This window comes from Geotrypetes seraphini, chromosome 14 (assembly GCF_902459505.1).
Source record: "Geotrypetes seraphini chromosome 14, aGeoSer1.1, whole genome shotgun sequence".
In the NCBI taxonomy this organism is placed as follows: domain Eukaryota; kingdom Metazoa; phylum Chordata; class Amphibia; order Gymnophiona; family Dermophiidae; genus Geotrypetes; species Geotrypetes seraphini.
In genome coordinates, this window is record NC_047097.1 from 65,448,490 (window position 1) to 65,474,250 (window position 25,761).

At 44.3% G+C, this 25,761-nt stretch overlaps 1 protein-coding gene across 4 annotated transcripts in view; it reads left to right on the forward strand.

Annotated features, from left to right (window-relative positions):
• NTRK3 (neurotrophic receptor tyrosine kinase 3) overlaps positions 1–25,761 on the forward strand; it is a 1,004,345-nt gene that overhangs the window by 919,521 nt on the left and 59,063 nt on the right. The window lies entirely within an intron of this gene.

Consider the following 25,761-nt stretch of genomic DNA (forward strand, 5'->3'; position numbering starts at 1 on the left):
TTAGGTCCTCTTTTACAAAGGCGCGCTAAGCATTTTAGAGTGGATTTAGCACGCGCTAAATCAACATGTGTGCTAACCGCTAATGCATCCATAGAATAACATCCACGCATTAGCATTTAGTGTGTGTTTAGCGCGCGCTTAAAAGCTTAGCGCACCTTTATAAAAGAGGGGATTAGGCCCTCTTTTACAAAGGCGCGCTAAGCGTTTTCTCGTGGATTTAGCACGCGCTAAATCAACATGTGTGCTAACCGCTAATGCATCCATAGGATAACATGCACGCATTAGCATTTAGTGCGTGTTTAGCGCGCGCTAAAAAGCTTAGCGCACCTTTGTAAAACAGGGGGTTAGGCCCGCTAAGCATTTTAGCGTGGATTTAGCACGCGCTAAATCAACATGTGTGCTAACCGCTAATGCGTCCATAGGTAACATGCACGCATTGGCATTTAGCGCATGTTTAGCGTGCGCTAATATGTAGCACGTGCTACAAAGCTTAGCGCAGCTTTGTAAAAGAGGGGGTTAGGCCCTCTTTTACAAAGGTGCGCTAAGTGTTTTAGAGCAGATTTAGCATGCGCTAAGTCAACATGTGTGCTAACCGCTAATGCGTCAATAGGATAACATGCACGTGTTAGCATTTAGTGTGTGTTTAACACACGCTAATGTTTAGCATGTGCTAAAAAGCTTTGTAAAAGAGGGAGGTTAGGTGCCTCTAAGCGCAATTTTCTAAAGCACTTAGGAACCTTCGTCTGGTAGCGTTATAGCAATAATTAATAGTAGTAGTAGTAGTGGTAGTACTATAATGTAGGCCTTTAAAACCCTGGTCTACATTACAGGTGCCTAAGTTTTAAGTTAGGCTCTACTAAGCGCAATTCTGTAATGGGCACTAGAGAATGACACGGTGGCGGTTTACCCGCGGCCACCGCATTTTAGCCGCGGGTCACCCGCCGAAAACGGGGAAGAAAACTAGCAGTCGCTGCGGCGACGGGGACAAGGCCATTCACCGCCCGCCCGCCGCTGCTCAGCCTCGATCTTCTGCTCTGACGCAACCGGAAACAGGAAGTTGCAGCAGAGCAGAAGATCGAACACTGAGCAGCCGCGTGTGTGCGGCTCCCTGGGAAAGCGCGCAGGTTGCCGAAAAAGAAAACCCACAAACCAAGGTGAGGAGAAGGGAGAGAGCCGGCCAAACACCAGGATCGACCGGGCAGGCAGGTAGTGGCCGCGGGGACCGTGCGATCGCTAGTGTTCCCGGCTCAAATTGGAAGGAGGGAGTGAAAGGAAAAAGGCTTATATGGATGCAGCGGGGATGGTGACGGGGCGGTGAATGGGATGGCAGTGGCGGTGACGGGGCGGTGACGGGGACAGATTTTTTCCCCGTGTCATTCTCTAATGGGCACCTAAGTGTGACTGACATGCAACAGGGCACCTAACTTTAAGCACCCATTACAGAATCTGGCCCTAAGTGGCTGGTTTTAGCCCATAAATGAGACCGCATTGAAGGTCTGTCCTATCTAATCCCCTCTTTTACGAGCGCACAGCGAGGGTTTTAGCGCCGGCAGCGGCGGTAACCGTTCCGACGCTCATAGGAATTCTATGAGCGTCAAAGAAGTTACCGCCGCAACCGGCGCTAAAACCCGCCATGTGCGCTCGTAAAAGAGGGGGCATATGCTCTGACCCCCAGCCACTTAAATGCCGAATATCAACTTAAGTGGCTATGCGTTAGTTGACTTAAAAATAGCCAAAGCCTCAGAGGTCCTGAACAAGGTAGGCGTAAGGAGAGGGATGTCTTAACAGCGTGCATATACTTTCCCTTTGAAGATTAGACCATTAAAACGACACACGCGTGTAACCCAGCTATTTAGTGGGACAATTTTCTTGTTTAGAAAATTAATGCGCATTGGATGGAATTCTATACATGTGCTAAAAATGCGGTGCCAAAAGGGCACATGCTCTTTAGAGATTGCACTTAGTGCCGATCTCCACACCTGGCTATAGGCACCAGATCGATGCCTGCAGAAACCCGGTGCGCATGCTGGCACCCAAGTTAGGCGTGCTGAGGTCACATTCCATAATTACACATCCCAGTGGAGTTAGGCACCGTGCGTTATAGAAGAGCATTCAGCCAAATGCAAGCACAGACTTTAATGGGGGCCAGAGCATGGTGCGGTGGTTGGAGGTCCCAAATAGAGAATGACACGGTGACATAATTCATCACCGTTCCCGTCCCCATGGATAACCGCGGTAAACAATCTTCATGTCGTTCTTTAAGGAGAGAGGGAAGAATCAGAGTATGAATGGCCACAACCACTGACCCGCAAGCTTTGCTTTGAAGAATGCTGAGATTGAGCAGCAACATTCCAGAGCAGATATTGTGATGTCATAATGCCTCATTCCACCAGTGCCTAAGAGCCAATCACATCAGTGATGTCACAATGGCTTCATTATCCTTGGCTTACATAACAATCAGAGTATGAATGGCCACAACCACTGACCCGCAAGCTTTGCTTTGAAGAATGTTGGTGTAGAAGGACTGAGGTTGAAATAGACACTAAAAAATGACATGGGATTATTTCCCGCGGTTATCCGCGGGGACGGGAACGGTGATGAATTTTGTCACCGTGTCATTCTCTACTCCCAAACTAGGAGGAATCGCCTACTATCATTTTCTCGTTTACTGTTAAAGTTGATTTCTACATGTCAATCTTGCCCTCGGATCATATGTTGTAATCAAAATTTAAAGCAGCCATTTTTAAATAGGCAAGTTTTTAATACTTGCTGTGATCCCTTTATCAATATTTCCTTAACTTATGTTATCTAAACACATAAAACAGAAAGTTTTAGTAGGTGATTCCTCCTAGTTTGGGAGTTAATATACAGTAGATGAGTGTTTGTTTCCTACTACTCAATATTTAATGTAGTGGTTAGAGCTACAGGCTCAGCACCCTAAGGTTGTGGACTCAAACCCCAAACTGCTCCCCATGACCCCTTGACCCAAGGTTGTAGGCTGAAAACCCCACACATGACCCCCACACTGCTCCTCCCAGGATAACATAACATAATATTGTACTTATAAACCGCATAACCGTAAGTTCAACATGGTTAGCAAAAGATTAATAATAAAATAACATAGGAATCATTTCGCTTAATTCGCCAGATACTTTGAAAAAAGATACGTTTTCAATTGAGTTCTAAAGTGTTTATAAGAACAAGCACTAGCCAACAATGGTCGAAATTCCCTATCGTAGAAAGCAGCTTGAAATGCTAATGTATGTTCCAAAGATTTCTTACTCTTACATCCTTGAGCCGATGGAAAGTTAAACAAAGTGTGTGATCCTCTTCTATGTTTATGGGATGCTATAAGGAATCTATCGGTCATATAGATTGGCGTAATACTGTACACAACTTTGTAACAGAGACAACCCAACTTAAACAAGACACGAGACTCCACTGGAAGCCAGTGCAACTCACAGTAGAAGGGAGCCACGTGATCATATTTCTTTAGACCATAAATCAATTTTACCACCGTGTTCTGAATTAGTCTAAGCCTAGCCATCTCGTTCTTGGTACATAGATTGTGAGCCTGCCAGTACCGATGGGGAAGATACTCAAAGTACCTGTATGTAAACCACTTTGAGTGTGGCTGTAAGGCTGCAAAAAGGCAGTATACAAGTCCTAATCCCTTTCCCCATCACATCAATAATTGTTAGCTTCCGATTGATAGTTAAGGGCTCATCTCGTATGGATAAATGACATGTAAACCTGTCCATACAATAGACTGATGTCAGCATGCTTGAAAGTAGCCGCATCCTTTGTCCAGTTGGGTCAGCTTGAAGAGTGCCTCACTCATGCTATACATAGATCATGATTTTGCGTCTTCCCGAAACCTTCCAAACTCATCACGGCATCACTTTAAGGGTTGCTAGCTGTTAATCGAAACCATAACAAAAAAGTGATTTAAGTGCCAGCTCCGTTCCAGTAGGTGTAAAGCAGAACCCAGTTCGACTGCGAGAGACATTTGAAAAGCTGAACATTTCAATTAAACTGTCATCTTGGAAGGTGTAATAATGCGCATATCAACATTTGGGAAATAATTTATTCACCTGATTTTAGAAGTCAAAATACAGAAATAACAATTCTGTATCGGTTTGGATATGATATTCTCAAATTTTAAAACTATGATTAGATGATGTATGCTGATGGTAGAAAGATTAAAAATGATGCCAGATAATGACCATATGGCCTATTCCACATGCCTATCAAGTCTATTCATGCCATACCATACAGTTTTCTTCTATACCCCAAATTTCAACTGGGATGCACTATGTCAAATAGTCAAATAGCCCCCAACAAGTGATTTAGCCAGACTGGAATACCCTTCCTTTGTACATTAGAAACATTAAAGATCTCAATCTATTTAAAACCAATTTAAAAACATTCCTCTTTAAAGCTTCATTTAACCTCTAAAATTTTTTCTTTTTCATGATCATTTAAAACTTCAGTATTTTAAACCCAACCCTAGTGTTTTATCCCTCCTCTACCAACATTCTTTTTTCTTTTTTAAGATATAAAATATTGTAACTTTTTCCCTTATGTTTTTACCAAAGTATTCCAGTACTGTCCATAATGTCTGTATTGTCAGTTTAATATTCCCCTGTTTATTTATTTAATGTAGTAATGTTAATTTAATTTTAATGTTTTATCCCAATTATATATCTATGTAATTCGCTTAGAAATATTAAGCGAATCATCAAATTTAAATAAAACTTGAAACTTGAAACAGGATCAGTTTCTGGCCAGTTAAAATTGCTCAGAATATCAACCCCATTCTTGTTAAGGTGGGCTGGGCTGTTGTCTCTTAAGAGGGACTGGTGATTTCTCCTACATACTTCTTCACACAATCTGTTCAAAACAATATCCCCCCTCCCTCCTTTTTACAAAACTGTAGAGTGGCAGGTGCTAAAAACCATGCTACAGTTTTGTAAAAGGGAGGGCGGGGGTACATTTGAAAAAATGAAAATAAAACTCACTTTTGGCATGTTACATTCTACAAAGAGGGCACAAGTTTGAGTATCTCCTTAAAATTAGAATCTTTGGTGAGAGGTTTTACTCTTTTTTTTTTTTTCAGTTTAATACATAAGAACAAGAACATAAGAATATACTTTTCCCTCCGTATTCCCGGTATCAGCAATCGCGGTTTCGATTATTTGCGGTTTTTAGCTTGCTGGCTCCTCCCCCCAAATTACATCAGCTCGCATAGAGAAATCGCCGATCCCAAGCGTTTACAGAGAAAATCGCTGACTCCCATCACTTTCTTCACCGTGTTTTGCCTCTCCTTCAGGTACAGGCCAAGCCTTCCACCATGTCATTCGTGGTTTCACCATATTCACGATGGTTTTTGATAGAAAAGAGCGAATAACATATGAAAACGTTATTTACGGTTTTTCTGTATTTGCAGGTCTGTTAATCCCCTATCACAGCGAATGCAGAGGGAGAAGTGTAGTCTAACTGGGTCAGACCAATGGTCCATCAAGCCCAGTAGCCCGTTCTCATGGTGGCCAATCCATGTCCCTAATACCTGGCTAAAACCAAAGGAGTAGCAATATTCCGTGCTGCCGATCCAGGGCAAGCAGCAGCCTCCCCCATGTCCCTTTCAATAGATAAGAGAAAGTTGATGTGACTCAACATGGCTGTGTTGTCATAGAATATTTATTTATTTATTCAATTTTCTACGCTGTTCTTCCAGGGGAGCTCAGAATGCTTTAAATGAATTTATTCAGGTATTAAAGCATTTTTCCCTGTAGGCTCACATAAGAACATAAGCAATGCCTCCACTGGGTCAGACCCGAGGTCCATCGTGCCCAGCAGTCCGCTCACGCGGCAGCCCAACAGGTCCAGGACCTGCGCAGGAGCCCCCTATCTATACTCCTCTATCCCTTTCTTCAGCAGGAAATTGTCCAATCCTTTCTTGAACTCCAGTACCGTACTCTGTCCTATTACGTCCTCTGGAAGCGCATTCCAGGTGTCCACCACGCGCTGGGTAAAGAAAAACTTCCTAGCATTTGTTTTGAATCTATCCCCATCCAATTTTTCCGAATGCCCTCTTGTTCTACATTAGATAGATTGTACTTGGGGCAATTAACAGCCTCTTCTATTAAACTGCACTAGCAGTTTTTAGCTCGGTGAGCCGCGCTGAATGGCCCGCGCTGCTTCCGACGCTCACGGTTCTCAGCCCAATGAGAATGATATGGAGCCATGAAACTTACAAGTTATTCCACACTTAGCTTGTAAGTTTCATGGCTCCACTTCATTCTCTTCTTGGTTGGGCTGAGACCTTTTCAGCAGCTCCTCCTATCGTGATATCATAATGCCTCATTCTACCAATGCCTAAGAGCCATCCTCATTGGTGATGTCACAATGGCTTGGTTTCCCTCTACTTGTGCCCATTCGCTAGATGCATTTGCCTCATTGAAATGAAAAGTGTAGAATAACTTGTAAGTTTCATGGCTCCACCTCATTCTCTTCTTGGTTGGGCTGAGAACTTTTCAGCGGCCCCTCGTATCTGACAGATGGTGGTTTTGTCAATGCCTAGCGTGTTCCGATGCTGTTCCAGGTCTTTTGAAATTGCACCAAGGGCGCCAATTACTACAGGGACCACAAATGCAGGGGTTTTTTAGCAGCTAATTCCAGTATATCATGCCCGCTATTTTGTTTTGCCTTTCCTTGTACCCAGTCTGATAGATCTTTGTGTAGCCAGTGACTAGGCAGTCCACAGTTCCTTGGCTTCTCTGAAGATGCGGCACTTGCCCTCATTGGATATTTTATCTATTATTGTTATTAATAAAATGAATAGCCTTCTGTATGCAAACGTCAGCGTGAATCAAATCATAAACCATTTTTTCATTAAAACATTTAAGCCATATCTATATTATAGTTATATACATTATCTATATATAGTAGGATAAATATGTAGATTTTATATATGTACCACTATTACTACTTATTTCTATAGTTAAATTTCACACACAAATTCAGAAATTTCATCAACAAATTGAAAGGGATTGTTCACTAAGGGCTTCTTGTACTAAGCCGCGTTAGGGCATTAACGTGCGGAATACCGCGCACTAAATTGCCATGTGCCCTAGACGCTAATGCCAGCATTGATCTGGCGTTCTAGCCACGTAGCGTGGGTTTAGCATTGAGCTGGCGTTAGTTCTAGCCACGTAGCGTGGGTTTAGCATTGATCTGGCGTTAGTTCTAGCCACGTAGCGTGGGTTTAGCATTGATCTGGCGTTAGTTCTAGCCACGTAGCGTGGGTTTAGCATTGATCTGGCGTTAGTTCTAGCCACGTAGCGTGGGTTTAGCATTGATCTGGCGTTAGTTCTAGCCACGTAGCGTGGGTTTAGCATTGATCTGGCGTTAGTTCTAGCCACGTAGCGTGGGTTTAGCATTGATCTGGCGTTAGTTCTAGCCACGTAGCGTGGGTTTAGCATTGAGCTGGCGTTAGTTCTAGCCACGTAGCGTGGGTTTAGCATTGAGCTGGCGTTAGTTCTAGCCACGTAGCGTGGGTTTAGCATTGAGCTGGCGTTAGTTCTAGCCACGTAGCGTGGGTTTAGCATTGATCTGGCGTTAGTTCTAGCCACGTAGCGTGGGTTTAGCATTGATCTGGCGTTAGTTCTAGCCACGTAGCGTGGGTTTAGCATTGAGCTGGCGTTAGTTCTAGCCACGTAGCGTGGGTTTAGCATTGAGCTGGCGTTAGTTCTAGCCACGTAGCGTGGGTTTAGCATTGATCTGGCGTTAGTTCTAGCCACGTAGCGTGGGTTTAGCATTGATCTGGCGTTAGTTCTAGCCACGTAGCGTGGGTTTAGCATTGATCTGGCGTTAGTTCTAGCCACGTAGCGTGGGTTTAGCATTGAGCTGGCGTTAGTTCTAGCCACGTAGCGTGGGTTTAGCATTGATCTGGCGTTAGTTCTAGCCACGTAGCGTGGGTTTAGCATTGAGCTGGCGTTAGTTCTAGCCACGTAGCGTGGGTTTAGCATTGAGCTGGCGTTAGTTCTAGCCACGTAGCGTGGGTTTAGCATTGAGCTGGCGTTAGTTCTAGCCACGTAGCGTGGGTTTAGCATTGAGCTGGCGTTAGTTCTAGCCACGTAGCGTGGGTTTAGCATTGAGCTGGCGTTAGTTCTAGCCACGTAGCGTGGGTTTAGCATTGAGCTGGCGTTAGTTCTAGCCACGTAGCGTGGGTTTAGCATTGAGCTGGCGTTAGTTCTAGCCACGTAGCGTGGGTTTAGCATTGAGCTGGCGTTAGTTCTAGCCACGTAGCGTGGGTTTAGCAATGATCTGGCGTTAGTTCTAGCCACGTAGCGTGGGTTTAGCATTGAGCTGGCGTTAGTTCTAGCCACGTAGCGTGGGTTTAGCATTGAGCTGGCGTTAGTTATAGCCACGTAGCGTGGGTTTAGCATTGAGCTGGCGTTAGTTCTAGCCACGTAGCGTGGGTTTAGCATTGAGCTGGCGTTAGTTCTAGCCACGTAGCGTGGGTTTAGCATTGAGCTGGCGTTAGTTCTAGCCACGTAGCGTGGGTTTAGCATTGAGCTGGCGTTAGTTCTAGCCACGTAGCGTGGGTTTAGCATTGAGCTGGCGTTAGTTCTAGCCACGTAGCGTGGGTTTAGCATTGAGCTGGCGTTAGTTCTAGCCACGTAGCGTGGGTTTAGCATTGAGCTGGCGTTAGTTCTAGCCACGTAGCGTGGGTTTAGCATTGAGCTGGCGTTAGTTCTAGCCACGTAGCGTGGGTTTAGCATTGAGCTGGCGTTAGTTCTAGCCACGTAGCGTGGGTTTAGCATTGATCTGGCGTTAGTTCTAGCCACGTAGCGTGGGTTTAGCATTGATCTGGCGTTAGTTCTAGCCACGTAGCGTGGGTTTAGCATTGATCTGGCGTTAGTTCTAGCCACGTAGCGTGGGTTTAGCATTGATCTGGCGTTAGTTCTAGCCACGTAGCGTGGGTTTAGCATTGAGCTGGCGTTAGTTCTAGCCACGTAGCGTGGGTTTAGCATTGAGCTGGCGTTAGTTCTAGCCACGTAGCGTGGGTTTAGCATTGAGCTGGCGTTAGTTCTAGCCACGTAGCGTGGGTTTAGCATTGAGCTGGCGTTAGTTCTAGCCACGTAGCGTGGGTTTAGCATTGAGCTGGCGTTAGTTCTAGCCACGTAGCGTGGGTTTAGCATTGATCTGGCGTTAGTTCTAGCCACGTAGCGTGGGTTTAGCATTGAGCTGGCGTTAGTTCTAGCCACGTAGCGTGGGTTTAGCATTGATCTGGCGTTAGTTCTAGCCACGTAGCGTGGGTTTAGCATTAATCTGGCGTTAGTTCTAGCCACGTAGCGTGGGTTTAGCATTGAGCTGGCGTTAGTTCTAGCCACGTAGCGTGGGTTTAGCATTGAGCTGGCGTTAGTTCTAGCCACGTAGCGTGGGTTTAGCATTGAGCTGGCGTTAGTTCTAGCCACGTAGCGTGGGTTTAGCAATGATCTGGCGTTAGTTCTAGCCACGTAGCGTGGGTTTAGCATTGAGCTGGCGTTAGTTCTAGCCACGTAGCGTGGGTTTAGCATTGAGCTGGCGTTAGTTATAGCCACGTAGCGTGGGTTTAGCATTGAGCTGGCGTTAGTTCTAGCCACGTAGCGTGGGTTTAGCATTGAGCTGGCGTTAGTTCTAGCCACGTAGCGTGGGTTTAGCATTGAGCTGGCGTTAGTTCTAGCCACGTAGCGTGGGTTTAGCATTGAGCTGGCGTTAGTTCTAGCCACGTAGCGTGGGTTTAGCATTGAGCTGGCGTTAGTTCTAGCCACGTAGCGTGGGTTTAGCATTGAGCTGGCGTTAGTTCTAGCCACGTAGCGTGGGTTTAGCATTGAGCTGGCGTTAGTTCTAGCCACGTAGCGTGGGTTTAGCATTGAGCTGGCGTTAGTTCTAGCCACGTAGCGTGGGTTTAGCATTGAGCTGGCGTTATTCGAGCAGCGTACCGCGCGGTGTAGCATGCGGTAATTTAGTGCCTGCGTTATAAAACGCTAACGCGCCTTAGTAAAAGGAGCCCTAAGTATGTCTTTTTGGCACCAGAACAGCTTCGACACTTCTTGGACACAAAGAAAGTTCCAAATGAATATGGAAGTGCTGCAGAAAATTTAGGCCCTGTGTCTTGTTAAGCCTTTGCTTCAGATTTATGTGATGATTTGTTTCAATTAACGGAGGCCTCCTTGTCTCGTTGATTTCTTGTTCCCCACCAAGAAGGAGTTTTAATAATTATTTTGAAAATGAATAAGGGTTTTCCCTTTTTCAGTTGTTCCTATATTGTTCGTTAATACTGTATGGTTTAATTAACTGTTTTCCTGGGGTGTTTCAAATGCTACTCCGTATTGTTGTAACAAGTGGATTCTTGTATATTTGATTTGAAATTTATAAATATTAAAAAAAAGACAATTAGCCTCAGCAGGGCAGGATTAATCAGTAGGCCAAGTAGGCACGTGCCTAGGGTCCGATGAGACCCCTCCAGCATCAATCGGCAACGTGAGCCACTCCCCCCCCCCCCCCCCCGATCAATGGAAAGTAAGACAAGCAAGCAACGCGGGTAAGAAAGGCAACGGGAACTGTAATTGTTCAAGCGGTGCTGCTTGCCCAAAGCTTCCCTCTGACGCAGCTTCCTGTTTCCGCCTGGGCGCATGGTGGGGTGGGGCACGGGGCCCAGTGTACTTGTGTGCCTAGGGGCCCTCGACGAATTAATCCTGCCCTGAGCCTCAGATAGTCACCCCCTGTTTTTCTAAGGTGTGCTATGCGTTTTAGTGGGCGCTAACTGCTAATGCGTCCAGAGACTAACAAGTATGCGTTACCGTTTAGCACGTGGTTAGCGCACTTTTGTAAAAGGAGCCCTCAGTGTCCTTGACAACACTTGGCCTGGCACTAAGTAGTAAGGTCAATGTTGAATTTAAACATACGCTGACCACTGTGAGCTAAATATAACCCCCATTATTGCTATAAAGAGCAATGAGAAAACTGGTCTATTCCTGCAAAGATCCCCTCTCTAAGGAGGTTTCATGGGCAAGCATTGAATAACGTGGACTCTAATCCTTAAAAGCTTTTACCTCAATAAATTGATCACTCTGTATGATGCCGTGTGCCTCTGAGAATTTTATTTTATTTTTCCATTCTGGGCATTTGACTTTAGCCTTGTCAAACAAAAGAAATGATTTTCCAGCCACCGTTGGTTAAGGAAAGGTGCATGTAAACATGTAAAGAAGTGTATTATGTGGTCTATAAACCCCCTTGGTTGGAGAAGCAAAAGATACAGAGACAAAAGACACTTTATAGTCTAATCAATTTACGGAAGCCTGAGCTTTTCAGAACACAGAATCCACTTCATCCTCCATAAATTGGTTACTCTAGAAGGTGTCACCTGCCTAGATTGTTTTAGGATATATTTTGAAATTGTTTGCCTCCCAGCTCTTTGAGAGGAAAGCAGTTCTTAATCCCAAAGCAAATGGACTCTTTTGAATCCTTATGTGAAGAATCTTCATAGGAGATGATTATCCTTATTCACAGAGATAACGCTTCTAAAGATACTTTGTGACACTTCAGCATTGGACTCCTGAGGCAGGCCTCATGGCCGAAACATGACTCATGCGGAGTCTTATGCTCTTACAGTAATAAAATACTTTTTTTGAGACCACCTTCAGTAGTTGCTACTCCGCCGTTGTATTCTTTTGGATTTGATCAGGGGGGAGGGGGGATTTCTTCTGTTTGCTCCTGCTGTTCATTTCAGCATCGTATGAGTATATGTGTGTTGTCTATGTTTGATTCTTCTGGGTGATTCACATTTAGTGAACTAAAAAGCAGAAAATATTAATTATGAGTATTTACAACCATTCCACATCTCGCTGACATATGGGCCTTCATGAATCTTTTTGTATCAGATAATCCACCCCCCTAATAGCAAAAGACCAGGTATGAAGTCTTGGAATAATACCGGACGGCCACCTATCTCTCTCTGCCCATGCCTCCACATCTTTTCACTACCTACGCCAACTGCGAAGGATCAAACCCTACCTCCCAGAAACAGACAGCCCAACTGCTCTATGCCTACGTACTCTATAGACTAGACTACTGCAACTCCTTATTCAATGGAATCACTGCAAGAGATCTAAAACGCCTTCAAAAAGCCCAGAACTCGGCTATTCGACTCCTGTACAACCTTAGTTTCCGCGTCCCCATTACTCCAGCACTGCATCTTCAAAGCCCTGGTTATGACCCACAAGAGATTCCACCAAAAAATCCCAGCCTACATAGCATCCAAGCTGCACCCATACACCCCTAACCGCCCCCTCTGCTCCAAAGCAGAAAAAAAGACAGCATTCATGCAGGGAGATCCCTCCAGATGAGCATGGCACGTAAACGCCCCTACAGCCATTTCCTCCCTCAGCTATGGAACCAGTTACCCACACAGATAAGGTCACTAGACTCTCTAATGACCTTCCATAGAGCAGTAAAGACCTTCCTCTTCCACCAAATGAACCATCAGTGACCAGCTTCCTCATTCTACTTCTCCAAGTACTCTTTGTCGTGACCAGTCTGGACTCTAGAATAAGATCTGTAATTGTCTAACTGTAACCTATTTGTTGTCATGACTAGTCTGTTCTCAAATCGATTGTGAATGGCAATTTGTAACCCGTTCTGAGCTTCTAGGGAGAATGGGATAGAAATCTAAATAAATAAAGAAGGGGCAAAACAATCTAGAGGCATTTGTGGATCCTAACTTTCACTATTTATATGGTATTGTCAAGTTAACCTCCCAAAATGGAACCAACTCCACCCTTTCACTACATAACATCAATTGCTCGTATATTAGAACAATAGTGAACTAACACTGGCATATTCTATTCACCATTGGGCTATAGAACAGGGGTAGGCAATCACGGTCCTCGAGGGTCACAACCCCTCGGGGTTTCAAGATTCCCACAATGAATATACATGAGATTGATTTGCATACAATGGAAGCAGTCCACGCTAATTAATCTCGTGCATATTCATTGTGGAAATCTTGAAAACCCGACTGGGTTGTGGCCCTTAAGGACTGTGATTGGCCACCCCTGCTATAGAATCACGCTACGCAGTAAACCAATTGGTCAGCATTGCACTTGACATTGTTTCCTGCAGTAAAAGAATAACTCTGCTTGCAGCATTATTCCAGCAGTCCAAGAGTATTGGGCTTCAAAATTATATTGTAGGTCCTGATGTTCCCAGACTGGCAGAGCAAGCCCCCTCCCCACTCCCAACTCCAGACCCCTTTGCTCCAAAAAGGTTCTAGAGTCATCAAAAAGGCCTACCATTTAGCTCATTGGATGTCCAGGGGGTCTTAAGGCAGGAACAATGCCCAGTCACTCCTGCCCTGTCTGAAACGATCATCAAAATTAGGCCCCTAGAGGTATCCTCACTCGACTATAAGTGCAGGTAATAATACCATATAGGATGTGGGAGACCTTGAAACAGTGGGCTCTGGAGCCTTTGGGGATGGGGGAAGAACTTGAGCAGGAGAGAGTTGTTTTGCTAGCCTGGGATCATTGGACTGCAGCTTTATGTTCCAATACGCCAAGGTTGTAAGATAATACCACCAAAAATCTTGCGTATTATTTTACCATGATTTATGGGCTATATTGTGATTTTGGCTATTCTGCAACACAGCATACTTAAATTGCTTCATGTGCAACCCAGAAGGGGGCATGGAGGGTCAAGAGTGTTCCTAAAATTTAGACACAATGTTATAGAGTAGGTTGGGCATCAGGATTTACACCAGGTTTTAGTAGGCTCAGTCTAGAGTGCCCTTCATAGAATAGATCTTAGCATGGATTGTTCCAAGTGCCTAACTTTGAGTTCCATGTTTGGAATCCCCCTCTCCCCCTGTGTCTATAACTTATGGGAGCTGATAGCCATATGCATAGACTGCAAATCGGCAGAAACACAAATGGTTGAGGGGGGAGGTGTTGGTTGTCTCCTATCAACATTGGTTGTATATTTTTGTTGAGGACAACACTTGTCAACAGAAGTATGATGGCAGCTGAATTGAATTTAGTTGGGTTTTAGCCTTGGATTTTTTTTTTTTTGCTTTTGATTTGGCTGCATTAGCAAACACAAAACAATCCCAATTACTAGAATGAAGTTTGAAAGAGGCAAGAGGGAAACCACTTGAAAGGTCAACGCTCATTCCCTGGGCGTCTGATTAAAGATAATTGAATTTATGGTTATTTTGAACCAGATATTCAAAATAAGTCGATAAATCAGGCATTTTGAACATACCAAGTTAACTGGAATAAATTGCCTGAATATTTGCATGATTGTTTTTTTGTTTTTTTTACAATACTTCGAACGACAGTATATGACAAAAAAAAAAAGAAAATCAGAGAAAATGGTGTTCCCTTCCTGAGATACGCCTGCATCTTGCTGATTGCAGGAATGCAATCTTTTTTGAAAGTGGACATCTTTCTTTCAAGCTGTCCGGGGAAAGCTGGAGCTGGATGAAGAAAAGACTAATGCTTATACATAATTACATATTACCATGAGCCGTCTGGGGACAATCACTTGGAACATTACCAACACAACAAATGACATTCCTATTCAACCTTATGCTTTGTTGCATTTTTGACAGAGTAGGACTTTTCACTTGAATGATAAATTGTCATTTTGAGAAGAAATCGCAATACCCATGAGCATATGGAATCCATTATTAGTTTCTACGATTACCGGGAAAGTCTGCTGTTTTCTTTTCCAGTTAGACCTACATGCTCCTATTTTCAAAAGGATTTTTCTTCCTCCGTCCGCTGAGATGCTGCCTCCTTAAATTTCAGAGTGGCCAGCAGATATTTAAAGAGAAAGTGTATGCTGTTCAATGCCTTGTGGCTTAGCCACACGACATCGGCTTTTCTGTATTTCTGTTGTAGAAACGTAGGAGAGAGATGGCGTCCAGAATTATCTTTCTGCCAATCTATATTATCAGGTGTCTGAACATAGGTTTTGAAATAACTGATTAATGCAGAAACAACGGATAATTTCTTTATAATGTCACTGGGGTACTAATAGTTAAATATTAGTGGAAGTCAGAAAAATATTAGAGTTCAAATAAAAGAACTGTCTTCTCATTCAAATTGGTAACCAAACTTCAGGATTGCAACCGTCACGTTTGAAAGTCACTCAGAGGTATAGAGTTCTTCAAGAAGAGAGTTGCGCCCTCTAGTGATGAACCAAAGTATATTTTTCAGTCGTTGCAACTTTATTAGTTCTGGTTACGCTCCAAGTTGGTTACCAATTTGAATGAGAAGACAGTTCTTTTATTTGAAACAACGGATAAGGCAGATTTGAATTGAAGCCAAAAACATTTGTGCGATTTATGGTGCTATGACATTTTGCTCAATGGAAAAGATTAGGACCGCTTTAAGGCATTGACTGTGTCCCTCAACATAATTCTGCCTCACTATATCACACACTCACAGTGGCAGAAACATGTTCCTTACCTTTTGCTTCTCTGCTTCTCCTCTTCTGCCATAGGCAAACTGGCAAGTCTGAAACACAAGAGGAGACCTGTAGGGCAGACTCAGGAAGAGGAACAGCCATGTTCCCACCACTGTGTTCACAATGATGCTTCTGTGGCAACTGGAAGCTGGATCTGAGGTTTGAGGGCTGATGCTGGAGCTGGGAACTAGAGGCTCAAAACAGATGCTGGATTAAATAGGAGCTAGATGATGGGTCTGATGACAGAGCATGCAACTGGAGGCTGGACTTTGATGTGGGTGCAGGAGCTCAAGGCTTGGGACAGACTCTAGACTTTTCCTCCACAAGGGTTGAGAAGCCACTGCCTGTTCCGAATCGGTAGCATAGAATGTTGCTACTCCTTGGGTTTTGGCCAGGTTCGAGTGACCTGGATTGTCCTCCGTGAGAACGGGCTATTGGACTTGATGAACCTTTGGTCTGACCCAGTAAGGCTATTCTTATGCTCTTAGAGTAGGAGATTGGGGGTGATGCTGGGGCAAGGGTTGAAAGAAGTCATCAAGGCTGTCGATATGGACGAGAATTATGAAGAAAAAAACTAAGGGCTCCTTTTACTAAACTGCGTTAGGGCTTTAACGCGTGGAATAGCACGCGCTACATTGCCGCGCACGCTAGACCTTAGCGCCTGCATTGAGCTGGCGTTAGTTCTAGAAGCCTAGCGCGTGGTGTAGTGTGCGGTAATTTCCTGCGTGCGCTAAAAACGCTAGCGTGCCTTAGTAAAAGGAGCCCCAAGTCTAAGGTTGGGAACTGTGAGAAGGGGTATTGAAACTGGAGCTGCAGGTGGGGAGAATGGCACTGTGGAGTAGGAAAAGGAGACTAGAGACCTCTGCTGAGCTAGGAATTGGGAGAAGAGGGCTGGAGGGTGATGACGGGAAGAGAGGACAACAGATTTTGTGTGTGTGTGTGAGAAAGAAGCAAGCACATATGCAAGGGAAGATGCTAGAGAAGGAGTTTCTCCTTCCCTTCCCCACTCCAAGATCACAGACCCATCCTAAGTTGATCTCCCTCCCTTCCCCACGGTCAAAGGTTCTGATCTCTCTCCTCCTCTATGCACAGTAGGCTCCCGGTGATCAGGGCAGGATTAATTTGTAGAGGGCCCCTAGGCACCCAAGTACACGGTTACCCCTGCCCCGCCCCGCCCCACCCACCATGTGTCCAGGCGGAAACAGGAAGCTGCGTCAGAGGGAAGCTTTGGGCAAGCAGCACCACTTGCACAATTACAGCTCCCGTTGCCTTTCTTACCCGCGTTGCTTGCTTGTCTTACTTTTCGTCGATGGGGGGAGGGCCACGTTGCCAATCGGGGTGGGGCCCATGTTGCCGATCGGGGGGGTCGTGTTGCCGATTCTTGCTGGAGGGGCCCATTGCCGTTTGGAAAAACCAATCTTGATGCCCTCCTTCATCGGGCCCCCCCTGACCATTTTGGGCTCTAGGCACATGCCTATTGGTTAATCCTGCCCTGCTGGTGATTGAGGCAAGAGTGATCCCACTCACTCCTGCCCATTGCAGCTCTATATGCAAAATGGGTTGCCACAGCCTTTTGTGCTGTCTTGCTTGATCACTTAGCTATGCGGGTACTGACACTGAATGTTGCCGGCACTTGGCATAACTCCTGGCTTCTCCCCAACTCTGTCTTCAGAATGTCCTTCTGCTTGGAAATAGGAGATATCAGATAAAAAGTTTTCGGTTTCTTACGGCAAGACATGTAGTCATTAAAACATTTTGAAATCAGTAGCACAAGAGAGGGCTAAAATTCAAAAGGAGTTTAGAGTATAGGGAAATTTCTCTGCCTCTCTGTTTAAGAAGAGAGTTTTCCTTACTTCTGAGCAAGGCCACACTTACAGGTCTCAGCCAAAAGAGAGCTGAGGTTTTAAAGAAGTTAATATAGAATCCTCTGTTACGAGAAGCCAAATGAAAACAAACTGTGGAAAACACAATGTTCCTGACTTTCCTTTTATTTCTGCCAAACGTCTTAAGAACCTTGTCCACAAGGATCATAAAAAAGGTCTAATGGACCCCTCATGGGCCGTGTTTCGGCCGATAAGATATCTACCAGGCATAGGTAAGAGGTGACAGACCCACCAGAGAAAAATGTTACGTAATATGCTATCTGCGGTGTCACCAGAAGAAAAATACTGGCTGTTTATTAGCCTCACTGAGCAGGGGAAGTCATATATATCCCCTCTTCCTTAGACTTTATGCGATTAGCAAAGATTTAACTTTTACAACAAAAATAAAACAAAAGTAAACTGCAATGTATCAGGCTGCCCACCAGGGCGCTTTCAACTCTGCAATGTAAATTTTTCAAGCTCTAAAGAAAAGAAATAAATCTCCGAGGTTTATTAAAAGGCTAATAGGTTTTCACTCAAGGTAAGTAGGTTTATTCTGAGATGCAGGCAAAAAAAATAATCAGAAACACAAAGAGGAAGCATCGTGAATTTCTAACAGAGAGAGAACGCTGCACCACACAAGACATGCTGACAAAATGTGCACAACTACTTCCTGTTACGAAGGATGATGAGACTATAAATAGCAGAATGCGTTGGGATGACATGATGTATAGCCTAGAGCTCTGTACTGCCAAGCATGTCAACTTAGGTTCCTTTATTTATTTATTTATTTTTCAATCATGTTCCAACCTTGAGAAAAGCAGTCAACCTTCTTCTGCTTATACTTAAAAGAGGGAGTTTCTCAATAGAGAATGACACGGTGACAAAATTCATCACCGTTCCTGTCCCCGCGGATAACTGCAGGAAATAATCCCATGTCATTTTCTAGTGTCTATTTCAACCTCGGTCCTTCTACACCAGCATTCTTCAAAGCAAAGCTTGCGGGTCAGTGGTTGTGGCCATTCATACTCTGATTCTTATGTGAGCCAAGGATAATGAAACCATTATGACTTCACTGATGTGATTGGCTCTTAGGCACTGGTGGAATGAGGCATTATGACATCACAATATCTGCTCTGGATACCAGAGACTGTCATTCTGTATTGTCTGTTTCAACCACAGTCCTTCTACACCAGCACTCTTCAAAGCAAAGCTTGAGGGTCAGTGGTTGTGGCCATTCATACTCTGATTCTTATGGGAGCCAAGGATAATGAAGCCATTGTGTCATCACTGATGTGATTGGCTCTTAGGCACTGGTGGAATGAGGCATTATGACATCACAATATCTGCTCTGGATACCAGAGACTGTCATTCTGTAGTGTCTGTTTCAACCTCAGTCCTTCTACACCAGCATTCGTCAAAGCAGTGGTTGTGGCCATTCATACTCTGATTCTTATATGAGCCAAGGATAATGAAGCCATTGTGACATCACTGATGTGATTGGCTCTTAGGCACTGGTGGAATGAGGCATTATGACATCACAATATCTGCTCTGGATACCAGAGACTGTCATTCTGTAGTGTCTGTTTCAACCTCAGTCCTTCTACACCAGCATTCTTCAAAGCAAAGCTTTTGGGTCAGTGGTTGTGGCCATTCATACTCTGATTCTTATGGGAGCCAAGGATAATGAAGCCATTGTGACATCACTGATGTGATTGGCTCTTAGGCAGTGGAATGAGGCATTATGACATCACAATATCTGCTCTGGATACCAGAGACTGTCATTCTGTAGTGTCTATCTCAACCTCAATCCTTCTACACCAGAATTCTTCAAAGCAAAGCTTGTGGGTCAGTGGTTGTGGCCATTCATACTCTGATTCTTCCCTCTCTCCTTAAAGAATGTCATGAAGATAGTTTCCCGCGGTTAACCGCGGGGACGAGAACGGTGATGAATTTTGTCACCGTGTCATTCTCTATTTCTCAGTTTTAGACAGGGATGGGCTGTCATTTTCAGCAACATAAGGACTGTGCCCTTCTACTAACGCCTAGCATGGGCTAAAATGCCAAGAAGCCCATTTGACACCTCTAGGCTTCTTAACATAGAGCGCAAGCTAAAGGAAATAGACACATTAAACTTTAGTAGAAGGATCCCTTTATGTCGTTACACCAAAAACAAACAGAATAGTCACAACGTTTTGGCCCGGGTTCTCAAAACAACGCCGGAATCAGCTGGCGCCTGAAAGAACGGCGCTGGTCCCACGTCACTCAAATCATAGGCAGCGGAACACTTTATTGTTTGGGGGGAGGCCCAACCTAGACCCCACCCCAGACCTGCCCATTCTCCGCCCCATCCCTGCCCAAGCTCTTCCCCAGGCTCCTCCCTAGACCCCACCCCATTATAATAGTACTAATTCTTTATCCAAGTTCATTAAAATTTTGTTATCCTACCTTATCCATAATCAAGGCGGCATTACATAATTTAAATTTAAAAAAAATTACAAAATACAGGGAACTAAAACGCTACACTTTTCATCCATTTCAGCCATTTCTTCCATTCATTTTTCATATACACAATATAATCTTATTAACAATACAGAATGGTAACCACAAAATGAAACTATACAAAGCACACTCTTTTTCTCCTCCCCACTACCGCACAGCATTTCTTCCTCTCTCCTCCACCCACATGTGCAACATCTCCCTCTCTCTCACTGTCCACTATCTCTCTCTCATTCCCTCCCTTGCTGCAAAGGGAGTGGGGAAAGAGAGAGAGAGGGATCCAGGGTACATCTCTTCCACCTCCTCTACTGCCACATCCAACATTTCTCCCTCTCTTATCCCTCGGACTGTGTGCAGCATCTTTCGCCCCTGCCCACCAGCCCCATGCCCAACATTTATCCTTCAGTCACCCCTCTCCAGCTCATTCCCACATCTCTTCCTCCATTCTCTCCACCACCATGTCTAACATTCCTCCCTCTCGCATCCCTTTCCATCTGTCCCACTGTTCCCTCTCCACCACCACATCCAACATTTCTCCCTCTCATCTCTCTCTACCTCACTCCTCTCCCACTACCATGTCCAACTCTCTCCCTATGCCTAACAATTCTCCTCTTTCTTCTTTTCCCCATGTACACCATATCTTTTCCTCTCACTCACACCCATGCTTGACAATTCTCCCTTTCTATTCCCTCCCCCACCTCAGCATCTCTTTCCCCCATCCTTCCATCCTATGTCCCAAGTTCATGCCCTCCCTCCCTTCTGTGTCCCAAGTTAGTGCCCCCTCCCTCCTTCCTTCCAGTCTTTGTTCCAAGCTTGTGCCCCTTCGCTCCCTTCTGTATCTCAACACATCCCCTCTCTCCATTCTGTGTCCCAAATTCAACCCTCCTCCCTCCTTTGTCTCTAGTTCATGCTCCCTCCCTTCCTTCCTTGTCTCAATGCACCCCTCCCTCCCATGTCCCAATGCATCCCTCTCCCTCTCTTCTGTGACCCAATGTGCCTCTCTCCCTCCCTCCCTTCTATCGGAGCAGCACAGCCATTCACTGTGCCAGCTGTAGCTTAACACAGGAATTAACCCTATAATAGCTGCAAATTTAATGTAGCACCTATTGGGGGCATTACCTATATTTTTAATAAAGGTCCCACATTAAAAGTTCCCTTAACATGTAATTGAAGTAGCAGTTAACACAGACCCACTTAGCTCTTTCTATTTAGGACAGCAGTTCCCAACTCTGTCCTCGAGGGCCATAAGCCGGTTGGGTTTTTGGAATAGCTCTAATGAATATACATGAGAGAGATTTGCATATAATGGAGGTGACAGGCATAAGAACATAAGAACATAAGAAGCGCCATCTCCGGATCAGACCTTCGGTCCATCAAGTCCGGTGATCCGCACACGCGGAGGCCCTGCCAGGTATACACCTGGCTTACCCTATAGCCAACCATATCTCTATATGCCTCTCTCAAGGAGATATGCATCTAGTTTGCCCTTGAAGCCTAGGACTGTCGATTCTGCAATAATCTCCCCTGGGAGAGTATTCCAGATGTCAACCACTCTCTGTGTGAAGCAGAACTTTCTGACATTATTCCTGAACTTGTCCCCCCTTAGCTTCATTTCATGTCCTCTTGTCCGTGTCAAATTGGACAATGTAAATAATCTTCTCTGCTCTATTTTGTCGATTCCTTTCAGTATTTTGAAGGTCTCGATCATATCCCCACGCAGTCTCCTTTTCTCAAGGGAGAACAATCCCAGTGTTTTAAGTCGATCCTCATATTCCAGTTTCTCCATACCCTTCACTAGTTTAGTTGCTCGCCTCTGCACCCTCTCCAGCAGTTTTATATCCTTCTTTAGGTAGGGAGACCAATGTTGGACGCAGTATTCCAAGTGTGGTCTGACCATTGCCCTATAAAGCGGCATTATAACTTTCTCCGATCTACTCGAGATTCCTTTCTTTATCATGCCCAACATTCTATTTGCCTTATTTGCCACTGCAGCGCATTGTGCCGACGGCTTCAGGGTCCTATCTATCAGTACACCCAGATCCCTTTCTTGTTCACTTTTTCCCAGAGTTGCACCTGACATTCTGTACTCGTATTCCTTATTTTTACTGCCTAAATGCATTACCTTGCATTTCTCCACATTGAACTTCATCTGCCATTTCTCCGCCCAGTTTTCTAACCGACACAAATCGCTCTGGAGTTCCTCACTGTCCTCCTGCGATCTGATTTCCCGGCAGAGTTTTGTGTCGTCTGCAAACTTGATGATCTCACTGGATGTTCCGTTTTCCAGGTCATTGATATAAATATTAAAAAGGATCGGCCCAAGTACCGAGCCCTGGGGTACACCACTAGTCACTTTCTCCCAGTCGGAGAACTTCCCATTTATGCCCACTCTCTGCTTCCTATTTTCCAGCCATTTGCCTATCCATCTTTGTATATCTCCCTCTATGCCATGGCTTTGTAGTTTCCTGAGAAGTCTTTCATGTGGAACTTTGTCAAATGCTTTCTGGAAGTCCAAGTATATTATGTCCACCGGCTTTCCACTATCAATTTGCTTGTTCACGGTCTCAAAGAATTGGAGTAAATTCGTCAAACACGATTTCCCTTTCCTGAATCCATGTTGACTGGGTTTCATCAAGTCGTGTGTGTCCAAGTGCTGAACTATGCTATCCTTGATCAGTGATTCAATCATCTTGCCGGGGACAGACGTAAGACTCACAGGTCTATAGTTGCCCGGTTCTCCTCTCGATCCTTTTTTGAAGATTGGCGTGATGTTCGCTTTCCTCCAGTCGTCTGGTATTTGACCAGTTCTGATTGACAGGTTTGCAAGTTTTTGCAGTAACTCTCCGATTTCAACCTTCAATTCCTTCAAGACTCTTGGGTGAATTTCATCCGGTCCAGGGGATTTGTCACTTTTAAGTTTGTCGATCTGGTAGTATATCTGATCTAAGTTCACTTCAACTGTGGTGAGGCTGTCCTCTATTTCTCCTGTAAACAGTTTCTCCGCTTCAGGTATTGTTGAGGTGTCCTCCTTCGTAAAGACGGACGCAAAGAAGGAATTTAGTTTGTCTGCGATTTGTTTATCTTCCTTGATGTACCCTTTTCTTCCCTTGTCATCCAGGGGTCCCACTGCCTCTTTTGCAGGTTTTTTCCCTTTCACGTATCTAAAGAAGGGCTTGAAGTTTTTAGCCTCCCGGGCTATTTTTTCCTCATAGTCATGTTTTGCATCCCTCACCGCCTTGTGACATTTCTTCTGTTCATCTTTATGTTTGTTCCAGGCTTCGGTTGTCTTCGTGCATTTCCATTTTCTGAAAGAGTCCTTCTTTTCTTTTATGGCTTCCTTCACCTGTATGGTAAGCCATGCCGGTTCTCCTTTGCCTTTAGTTCTCCGATCTTTGGAAATCCTCGGAATGTAGAGATCTTGTGCTTCTGCAATAGTATTTTTCAATAGGCACCATGCCTGATCTACTGTTTCAAGTTTGTCCACCATCTTCTCGAGTCGTTTTGTTACCATGGCTCTCATGCAATCGTATTTACCCTTTTTAAAGTTTAAGGTGGTGGTTAAGGTTTTGGTATGTTTCCCTTTCCCGATGTCAAGTTTAAAGTTGATTACATTGTGATCACTCGTTCCCAGTGGAACCATGACTTCTACTTCTGTTATCGGTCCGGTGAGACCATTTAGGACCAAGGCATGCAAATCTGCCCCATGCAGATTCATTAGAGATGCCCTGAAAACCTGACAGGCTGGTGGTCCTCCAGGACAGGGTTGAGAGCCACTGATTTAGGGGGTGTTAAGCGATCCCACGGTAACTGTCTGTTACTAGACTAGCACAGAGTAAATGCAGCATGTTAATAGCTGAAACCTGTCCACTCTAAGTCATACATTAGCAGCCTAGCACATTTCGGAAAAGGGCCCCTACATTTAAAAGATGTATGACCTCAAAGGTATAGTTTGACTAGGCAGACATGAATTGTTGGCCCAAGTTCTAGCTTTAGATTTTCAGGGATCAATGATATGTTGCCTGTCATATATAGTTTTATTACATTTATATAATATATTTTGCCCACTGAACAATTAATTAAAAGGCCAATGGACATTCTTTGCCAATGTGTTTATAATTACAAGGTCCATTAATTCCACAATCTTTATACCACATCACTCCTTATAAACCAAGCAGGACTGCTGAAGACAGCATCTCTAAACTTAAATGTGTGTTTCTAATTACTGTACTTAATTTGATGAAAAACAGAAGGACACTGTTTTTCCCATCTGTTACCTCTTTTTATTAGTTATACTATTTTTGGCTTTATTCAATAGAAGTGGTATATTAAATTGAGTTTGGTGGAAAACTGTATCCAACATTGGCATAATGCATTATAAGAGATTAGTCACCCTGTGTTCCAGCAGCCAGCCAAATTACGATGATCCAGAGGTCTGCTTTGTTTTGACTTTGACATTTTAAATTGACCATATTAGATAATGCTTTAACATTGAAGTGGAGGGAGAAATGCGGCAGCCAGCCTCAGGTGTCAATGCCGAGATTAGGGTTCTATGTAGCCCAACGGGAGCACGTTCAACTCAAACCCAAGGTCAGGTAGGTTGGAGCAAACTTGCTGGTTGAGACCAGAGAATTAATACTGGTAGGAAACAACCTTGTAACAAATCCTCATTATTTTCACCCCGTTCGCTCTTTTTTGTATATGTGTCATCTTGAAAGACTATATTAAAGCACGCAGAAGCTACTGTCTGTTGGGAACAATGACGACTGTGATTAAATTAAAATTCCATTAAAAATTAATTAGCTGGCAGGCACTTAACTTGGTAGGTGTCAACACTAGGCACCTACCAGTGAATAGACATTGTTAGGGACAGGTGTGGGGCAGATTTTGTGTTTGGTTTGACTTAGGTGCCGTTATTTAGGCCAAGAAAAACCTGAACTAAATGGGAGTGCATCTAACTTTTCAACACCTATCGGTGTCCAAGACTACTTAGGTATCACTAGGGTGATTCTGTAAATGGTGCTTAGTGGATAGTGGGCAACCAGTCTCAATGGCACCTATGAGTTGGGTGCCATTTATAGAATCAGGCCCTTAAGTGCTCTGCATTGAATCTGCATTATCCAGTTAGCATGTGTCAATGCAAACATGCTAGCTGGATCAAGCTTTCACATCCATTCCTTGCAATGACATACCCACTCTAAAAAAATTAACCCTTCCCCAAAAAACAAATAAACAAAAAAAAACATAAGAATTGCCATACTGGGCCAGACCGAAGGTCCATCAAACAGTGGTCAACCCAGGTCCTAAGTTCCTGGCAGAAATCCAAATAATAGCAACATTCCAGAGCTGAGATTGTGATGTCATAATGCCTCATTCCACCAATGCCTAAGAGACAAATTCATCAGTGATGTCACAATAGCTTGATTATCCTATGCTTGGCTCACATAAGATCATAAGTGATGCCATACTGGGCCAGACCGAAAGTCCATCAAACAGTGGTCAACCCAGGTCCTAAGTTCCTGGCAGAAATCCAAATAATAGCAACATTCCAGAGCTGAGATTGTGATGTCATAATGCCTCATTCCACCAATGCCTAAGAGACAAATTCATCAGTGATGTCACAATAGCTTGATTATCCTATGCTTGGCTCACATAAGATCATAAGTGATGCCATACTGGGACAGACCGAAGGTCAATCAAGCCCAATATTCTGTTTCCAACAGTGGCCAAACCAGGCCCCAAATACCTAGCTAATAGCATGTGATTAACACAGGCTGACAGCAAGATTACTGCAAAACACTTTAACATATTTTGCGGTAAGTCTTTTTCCTATATTAATTCCTAAAATTAAGTGCCAATATTGGCACCTACTTTAATTGAGTAAATA